Below are 10,240 nucleotides of genomic sequence, written 5' to 3'. Positions count from 1 at the left end.
CCAGGACTTATTCATTGTAAGCCTAGTCTCTTTTGCCAAACCGCTAAGTGACGGGGACATAAACACACCAGCATTGGTTGTCAACAAAGACACACAAACATACACACACACACACACACACACACACACACACACACACACCACACACACATATATATATATATATATACACGAAGGGCTTTCAGTTTCCGTCTACCAAATCCACTCACAAGGCTTTGGTCGGCCCGAGGCTATAGTAGAAGACACTTGCCCAAGGTGCCATGCAGTGGGACTGAACCCAGAATCATGTGGTTGGTAAGCAATCTACTTACCACACAGCCACTCCTGCGCCTGCAAATAACACTGAAATTGGTGTGTACAAATAACATTGAAATATCACTGTATTTTTCTCTCAAGTCCAAACTCTTCCTCTAATTGAATGATTAATAAATAACATCACCAAATTCAAACTCACCATTTAAGGTATTAACTGCCACGAGGCTCAAAAATCAAGAGAAAGAAAGATCTGAAGGAATTTACTCAATAAAACAAAAAAAGCAAACGTGCTGAGAACTTGAAATCTTTTGACAGAAAGTTCTTTGTTAAATTAATCTAAACATTGATTCTCACACAAAAGTGTGCTTCATTCTTGTTAACATTCCCATCCAAGAACATTATTTGAATTGCAGTTATATGCAGATCTGGACAAGATAACAGTTGCAGTTACTTCTGGTGCAGAACTTTAGGAGTTGATAAACAAATCTAACTTGACCAATAAAATATACAAACAGCCTTAATGAGATTAACTGATAAATCTAGCAAATAAAACAGCCAATAGCAAATGCTTTTCACCAACAAATTCAAGGATAGCAAAAACACCAAGTCTCAAAAATTAACCAATGGAAAGGCAAAAAAGCAAAAAAAAAAAAAAAAAGCCAACTAATTAACAGATGCAAAATAGGAAACCAATGTACTGACATTAGGAAGAAACTACACCAAGGAATAAAAGGGGTGGGGTGGGGGTTGAAAATTTCATGGGCTGACTATGAAGGAGTGATGCTAGAGCTGTGAAACCTTGCATGCATTAATTTCAACTTTTCTTATTAATAACTGCATTGTTTCTTTCTAGGTAAACTGACATCTGACTGTTCAAAGAAGACTTCAAAAGTAATTAGTGGCAACTTCTGTTGAAAATCAATAAAATTTGGCATCATGATGTTGTCAAGTACTTGCAGAAAAAGGGTTTAGATTCCAAGGACAATGATACTGTAAAAAAGATATATGTGGAAAATGTGGACATTGTAAAAGCAGTACTAGCAGTCAAGGAACCTTTCAATGCTAATCTTCTACAGAAAGACCTAAATTCTCTATATAAATGGGCTGAAGAAAACAACATGCAATTTAATGCAGGAAAATTCCAAGGCCTCTACTATCAGCTGGCTTGTTGTCACATGCTGCAATGATACTTTGGACCAAAAGGAATAGCAATCCCAGAACCAAGTGAAGTGTGTGTGGTGCAGGCAAGTGGTTAGGCAGATTCTGAGAACTTTCAGAACAAGGGACCAGGAAACTATACTAGTTCTATTGAGGATAATAGCAGAACTTACTGTAGTTCAGTGGTGCTACACTAGGAAAACTGCATCAATAGGGCAGCTGAACTACTGGATGAGAGTGAATGAGTCACAACTCTATCTCTGGAGCAAAGACAGGAGAGATATATAGTGATACATATATGGAAAATCCTCAAGAGGTTGGCACTAAACTGGCATCAATAATTATACCAACCTCCAAACTAGACATTACTGCACTGATCCAAAAGTTAAACCCCTCCTGTCTAGAGTGAGGACCATGTACAGCAATAGCTTGGGATTTAAAAGCCTACAGCTATTATTTTGTATCTTGCCAAAATATTTGAGAGATCTACATGAAGTAGACATGGATATTTTCAAAAAACAACTTGACCTCCACTGTCCAAGATCCCAAATGAACATACTTCACAGCAAGCAACTCAAAAGAGGGTAGCAATATCAAACTCCTTCCTTCACCAAAAGTCAATCAGAAAAGAATGGCCGTTGAAAAAGTGGTAATACGAGCAATGCCAAAGCTTTGCCACAGCCTTTGGACTGGAATGTATAAAAGAACTTTAAATATGTATACAGATCACTAATTTGAACTAATACACCTATCATTACTAATAATGAAGGTTTTATTCAGTCTGCCAGCTAAATGCTTGGTAACTTTTGAATCATTGTTTAACTGCATCAGCTAGCAGTTGGTGTTTGCTTGGCATCTGGTGACAGTAGATATTTACTACTGACGGAAAACTAAAAAGCAAAAATCTGGATCTAACAATGCTACCACTGCTACTACTATTTTTCTGCTGTTTTTTTTTTTAATACTGGTTTCCTATTTTGCATCTGTTAATTAGTTGGCTTTTTGTTTTTTTTTTTGCTTTTTTGCCTTTCCATTGGTTAATTTTTGAGACTCGGTGTTTTTAATACTATATAGGAAGGGCATTTGCGTTAGGAAGGGCATCCAACCGTAGAAACACTGCCAGATCAGACTGGGCCTGATGCAGCCTTCTGGCTTCACAGACCCCAGTTGAACCGTCCAATCCATGCTAGCATGGAAAGCGGATGCTAAATGATGATGATGATGATATACCTCATAAGAGATGCTTTCTTGAGAACAATACAGCAGTTCAAAAGGCTTTCAACAGTATGTAAGCAGATCATTTATATATATATATATATATATATATATATCATGATTTGCCCAAGGATTGTTGGAACCTAGAACAAATTGAATTTCTGTGTTCTTACAAGTATAATTCTTTTAATTTTGCCCAAACTACAAATAAACTGTTTATTACAATATACAAGCTAATGTAAACAGTTGAAACAGTATGAAAGTGTCAAATCTTTTCATTGATACAACTAGATGGTAGAAAGAAGAGAGGCTTTATCTACATACTTGGTAATGATCACACTGTGTGAAGAACTAGTGAAAAAAAGTTCAAGAGGCACTGATACTCTCTTGTAATTGTAATTAATTTTCTAATTATAAATTAACAAATAAAAACTAAAGTGAAGAGCATGTTGCAAATTATGCATTATCCTAACTATTGTAGTTTCTGGCATACAAATCAAAGATTTTTTACCAAAATTTACAGCCAAAATGGTAGGTCAACTATTACACTAAGAGGATATGGGAGGATTGGGAGGAAAAATAGTGACAATGTTTGAATGTTTACACTACATGTTCACATTATATACTACATTAGCTTGTATGCTGGAAAATATGGTAAAATATCTTTCTCAACTTTAGACCTGTACATTTCCGTAGCACATAGCATTTTCCATATATATCTTCTTCACAGTATCATTTTCTATTGACAAAATTGCAGATGAATTTAATCTGTAACATGTCATGGATGACTTTAAATATATCTCTATAAGCTTTGTTTTACTAAGGCTTCCCTCTCTCCTATAGCAACAGATATTTATATATCATAAGCATTATTCTTAAACCAACCCATAGATTTGGCATGACATCCTGTAACTTATTGTTCTTGATGAATCTGACAGCTTCTCTTGGAAGCTTTACATCTCTTAACAAATAATTCTTTTGCAATATTTAGTCCAGACAAGAGATTACATATGTTAATATCATTGTTTTGGGATACCTTAATTTACTCTTCAAGCCTAGACAAATAAATCTCAGTTTATTTTTATCTGACAAATCTTTTTTTATGTTACTTAAAAAATCACATTTGCTACTAAAACTTTGTAACTCTTCTAACTTCTGATAAAAGAATTAATAGGTGTGTCAAGTATTAGAGTGAAGACAAGACATTTTAACCCTTTAACACATAAATTGGTTGATATCTGTCCCAAAATATTCTACCTGTTTGATGTTGAAACTAACCACATCCAGCCTCTTACACCTACTTTAAAATTAAGCAATCACATTATTGAAACTGTGAAGTTAAAAGATAATGTATGATTAATTCATAACAACATTAATAAATAAACAAGATATCTGACACAGTTATCCAAATGCTAAATGTTCTTTTTTCATCTTCAGTTTGTTAACCATTATCAGTTTACTCATATCAAGCCTCATATTTCATATTTTTAATTTCATTTATTATCATCTTCAAGAAGAATTAGAAGCAGTGTGCAAGGGAGAAGTCTTTCCTGGTTTGGCCATGTGATGTGTTTGAATAAGGATAGTTGCATAAAGATATGCCGATCACTTAAAGTGGATGGAATTTGTGGAGAATGGCGACCCTGGAAGACATGGGAGGAAGTATTAACCCTTTAGTATTAAGATTACTCTGTCAAATGTAATACTTGTTTATTACCTCCACCTTAGCGAAGGTGGAGGTATTGTTTTCAGTCATGTTTGTTTGTTTGTCCATGGACAAGATATCTCAAGAACTGCTGGAGGGATTCAGATGAAACTTTCAGGGATGTTTGGCCTTGTGACTGACACAAAGTGATTAGACTTTGGGATCAATCTGGTGCTGGACAAGGATTCTGAATTATTTTTCCTGTTTTTTTTTTTTACTTAACTTTTGAGGACAGTCAGGTTCATTTTTAGTATTCTTGTTTGTGAGAGCAGTTGGGTTTACACTCCCATTTTAAAAATCATCTCTGGTTAATCGTTGAGAGGATGTTGGTGTGGCCTTGGTGGAGATTTTCACTCTTTGAGTGCTCTTTTTCACATTGTTTTGGTTTAATCAAGGATCACCTTGTAGTTTTAAGATTTTGATGTGGCAACTGCTAATTTTTTAGGGTAGGTGTGAAGAACCAGATCTGGCCAGTTTGAATATAAAGCTAGAGGCTTCATTGAAAGGAAAGTGACATTATTTAAAAGAAGGTTTGCATTTTCGAGTTCAGAGCTGAGAAAAGTAATAAGGAGGATACAGGAGGCAGTCGAAAGTCAGCTTCTATATATGGCTGAAATGAGAAGATGCAAAATGGCTTGAAAGCCATAACATGCCGACTGGGAAAAAGCATCGCTAGGTGAGGCTGGCTTACACTTAAGCAGCATCACTGATTGACAGGTGGGCCAAGGTAGTGATCTCGTTCATAGCACACCCTCCTCCTTGTTCGAAGGCTTGTACCACCAAACAACTAGTTGGCTCTGGCTGCTGGAACTGAAACTAACACAACATTGTTGGAAGGCTGGTTTAGAGAGGGTGTGGGCTAAAACTATGTACCCTTCCCCTCCATTGGTCAATTGAAACTTTGACAGTGTCACATGACAGTTAGCTGCTGGAGCCCACCGGCGAGTATTTAAAGGGATATTTGGCAGGATGGTCAGTCACCCATTGACATTCATTGATGCTGCATCGAAGAAACCAAAGAACAAAAGAAAAAAGGAGAAAGAAGAAATGCACTCAACACCAGAACTGAAGACACTTCTATTAGTGGGGTGGGGTCTGCCACGTTGAAAATGGTAGAGGAGTAGGGACCGAAACTGGACGAGATTCCCCCTGATGATGTTTTTAGCCCCCGGATCCTATAAAGGAGCTGTTAAGGTAGCGAACCAAAGAAAGTGGTTGGAATTCCCCTTTCTAACATAATTTCTAACACCATCAGGAACATACATCTACCCATATGCTTCCACAGCCTTACCCTTCGATGATCACTGAAATACATACATACGTTCATCATCAGGAAAATCATACACCATCTACACCACCAACTACATGAGCACATATGCAAACTCTCCAAAATAATATGCAATGTCATGTCATCCATTGAGCATGCATACCGAAGCACTACTGCAGCTATTGACTGATGCTACCACCACTACGTTGACCAAGAGAAGAAACTCCACAATCTTAAATTCCTGCAGCTTTTTACCAAATGCACAAATACATACACAATGCTTCAAGCAAACTACAATACTCTCCTATATGTGTGTATACACATATACATACATGCAAACACACACACACACACACACATATATATATATATATATATATACATATATACATACATATATACATACATATATACATATATATATATATATATATATATATACATATATACATACATATATACATACATATATACATACATATATATATATATATGTATATATACACACACATACATACATATATATATATATATATACATATGTACATGTATATATACATACATGCATACATATATACATATATATATGTGTGTGTATATATATAAAGAGAGAGAGGTGGGGGCACATGATTATTACTGAAACTGTAAACACTTCAAAACTTAGTGCAATAACCTCAAATTTCTTTTGCCTGTAACACTTTTCGAATTTAAGTATTATTACGCAGGAAGCTTGAAGCCCTTGAAAGAATGTTTTCAACTTAAAAAATAACAAATATATATATACAGTCATATATACATTTATGTAACACTCAGTTCCCTTTTTTTGCACCATTTGTAAACCCAAATGTACTTAAGTATGTTTGTGCACATATGCACACACAAAAGGTACACACACACATGTATGTGTGTGTGTGTGTGTGTGTGTGCACGAATATCGAACAGTGAAAATAAGCACTTAATACCTCATTGATGGATAAATGTTCTTTATTTGTGAGTTAACAAGGCTACCATTAGTTTGATGCTGAGAGAAATCTCTCAACAATCTTGGTATTTTCATATTCTCATCCAAGATGGAGATGATTACCAGCAGGAGTGGCTGTGTGGTAAGTAGCTTGCTAACCAACCACATGGTGTGGTAAGTAGCTTGCTACCCAACCACATGGTTCCGGGTTCAGTCCCACTGCGTGGCATCTTGGGCAAGTGTCTTCTGCTATAGCCCCGGACCGACCAATGCCTTGTGAGTGGATTTGGTAGACAGAAACTGGAAGAAGCCTGTCGTATATATGTATATATATATGTATGTGTGTTTGTTTGTGTGTCTGTGTTTGTCCCCCTAGCATTGCTTGACAACCAATGCTGGTGTGTTTATGTCCCCATTACTTAGCGGTTCGGCAAAAGAGACCGATAGAATAAGTACTGGGCTTACAAAAAGAATAAGTCCTGGGGTCAAGTTGCTCGATTAAAGGCGTTGCTCCAGCATGGCCGCAGTCAAATGACTGAAACAAGTAAAAGAGTAAAAGAGTAATTCTACATGGAAGGCTTGATAATTGTTGAGAAACTTCTCTCGCCATGAAACCAATGGTAGCCTTGTCACCACCCAAATAAAATATTTTTTATTTTTATTTTATTTAATCTAGTTTCAGCTCACGAGCTGTGGCCATGCTGGGGCACTGCCATTTTGCTGGGGCACCGCCATTTTGCTGGGGCACCGCCATTTATGTATATATGTATATATATATCCTCATCATCATTATCATCATTGTTTAACGTCCTCCTTCCATGCTGGCATGGATTGGACAGTTTAACAGGAGCGGGCCAGGCAGTGTCAGTGTTGGCATGGTTTTTATAGCTATTGCCCTTCTTAACACCAACTACTCTGCAGATATATATATATATATATATATATGTATATATTTATTTATGCTTTGTCTTGTGTGTGTGTGTGTTGGTGTGTGTATACATATATATGTGTGTGTGTGTATATATGTATGTATGTACATATAGTTAAGTGCATACATAATATAGTGACACCCGCCCAAAGTTTTAACCAATTAAAATTATACAAACAACAGAGAGAATCATTAGTGCTAACGATAATTTTTATCAAATGCAAAGGAGACAACACTAGAACTCAAACTGATAAAAAAATTGAGTGAGGTATGTAGTGAATTTGATAAGTATAGTGACAGTTTGTGACATGTTTTCAGTTCTTTTAAATTTTAATAATGAAAGGCAAGGTTTACAATATCGGAAGAATATCGTCTCCTTCCATCATTTTTTTTGTTCTTCATGTAGTTCAGGCTTTTGGCAGGCGAAGAGAGAAGACTTCAAATACAACTGCTATTTACAACTGGTTTATTTACAGGATTCACAGGATAGGTGTAGTGTGCTGCTCTCAGCTACCATCTTTAGCTGTGTGTGTTGTGTACATAGCTCCGTTAGTGCGGGCGCATTACCTCTAGCCAGTGATGTTGTTCAGCCAGTGTTGCTGTGAAGGTGGTGCCAAAAGAGAGAGATTCGAATTGGGCTTTCCCATTATATAATTTCTATCGTGAGCCTTGTTGTTATCTCATGCATGGCAAATGGATGCAGGTGAGGTCTCACTCCAGTCTCGGAGATTGCAATGGCTGCCGCAAGATCTCATCCAATATGGCGCTGACTGCTTGTGCCACTACAAAACCTCCTCAGTAAACCATAGTCTTACTTGTAATTACTAGACTTACAAATTACTGAGACTATATAGGCTTTTAAAGAAAAGCATACGCTTATTATGCAATTCAAAATAATGCCTTCTCCAGGAAAAGCAAATACCTTAATGGAGGCTAAAATAGTTCTCTCTCTACAAAACTGAAAATAAGTTGATCAAAATTTCACCATCAATGAAAAGAAAAGTCATTAGTATTAATGATGTATCTATTTAAATAAATTACACAACAGAATGCCATTTGTGAGCTGAATTCTGGTTGAAAAATGCTGATCACTGTGAGCATGAAACCTTAGGTATCAGAAATTTAACAATAATTCTTTTAAAAAGAATTTTTGTATCCTTTACTTCAGAAACAGGAGACAGAGGAAAGTCCAAGAGAAAAAGAAAAAGGAGGAAAAAAGTCGCCAACAATTCACATGTGGCTACGTTTTGAAAAGTATGCGTGTGTGTGTGTGTGTGTGTGTGTGCAAATATATTTATACACACACACACACACACATATATATATATATTGATATATACAATGGGCTTCTTTCAGTTTCCATCTACCAAATCTACTCACAAGGCTTTGGTTAACCCAAGGTTATAGTAGAATACACTCGCCCAAGGTGCCAAACAGTGGGATTGAACCCAAGAACATGTACTTGGAAACCAAGCTTCTTACCACACAACCACACTGATGTTGAGCACCCATTCTTCAGTTCGTTTAGTAACAGATACACATACACTCATTCACACACACACACACACACATACACACACACACACTCGCACACACACACACACTCACACTCACACACACACACATTCGCACACTTGCCTAGTTTATGCCTTCTTTGTCAAGATTTAAAGCAAGTACATTGTTTGTGTGTGTGTGTGTGTGTGTGTAGGTATGGTCACGTGGTTGCTTTATATGACTCTTCTGTTTTTGCACTCGGCCAATAAAAAACTCTGCAAATGAATTTGGTAGATAGAAAATGCAAAAAACCCATCATATATTAATATGGATGTGGGTGTGTGTCTGTTCATGAGTTTGTGTGTGTGTGTTTGTGTTTGTGTGTGTGTGGTATTGTGTCTGTAAGTAAATGTATGTATATGTGTATGTATGTATATGTGTATGTATTTATATGTGTATGTATCTTTGTGTTAGTTTGTTTATATCCCATATAACTTAGCAATTTAGCACATGATTCTGGGTTCAGTCCCATTATGTGGCGCATTGAGCAAGTGTCTTCTACTATAGCCTCAGGCCAACCAAAGCCTTGTGGAAGAATTTGGTAGACAGAAACTGAAAGTTAAGGTGATGAGCTAGCAGAAACGTCAGCACGCCGGGTGAAATGCTTAGCGGTATTTTGTCTACCGCTACGTTCTGAGTTCAAATTCCGCCGAGGTCGACTTTGCCTTTCATCCTTTCGGGGTCGATAAATTAAGTACCAGTTACGCACTGGGTTCGATGCAATCGACTTAATCACTCTGTCTAGCCTTGTTTGTCCCCTCTATGTTTAATCCCTTGTGGGCAATAAAGAAATAAGAAACTGAAAGGAGTCCACTGTATATATATATATATATATATATATACACACATACTTATATGAATATTTCTATGTGTGTGTGTCATTGTGTCTGTGTTCGTCTGCCCATCACCACTTCACAACCAGTATTGGTGTGTTTACGTATCCATATCTTAATGGTTCAGCAAAAGAGACCAATAGAATAAGTACTAGGGTTACAAAGAATAAGACCTGGCCACAAGTAACTGAAGAAAATAATAAAAACCCCAAAAGAATATTTAACAGCGTTAAACTAAATACCAGGATCCATTTCATTGACTAAAACCTTTCAAGATATTGCTCCAGCATGGTTGCACTCCAATGACTGAAACAAATAAAAAAAAAAAAGCTCAGAAACATATTTTTATCCATATAAAAATTGT

This window comes from Octopus sinensis, linkage group LG2 (assembly GCF_006345805.1).
Source record: "Octopus sinensis linkage group LG2, ASM634580v1, whole genome shotgun sequence".
Classification (NCBI taxonomy): domain Eukaryota; kingdom Metazoa; phylum Mollusca; class Cephalopoda; order Octopoda; family Octopodidae; genus Octopus; species Octopus sinensis.
The sequence above is the reverse complement of the archived record's forward strand: the minus strand, read 5'-3'. Positions refer to the sequence as shown.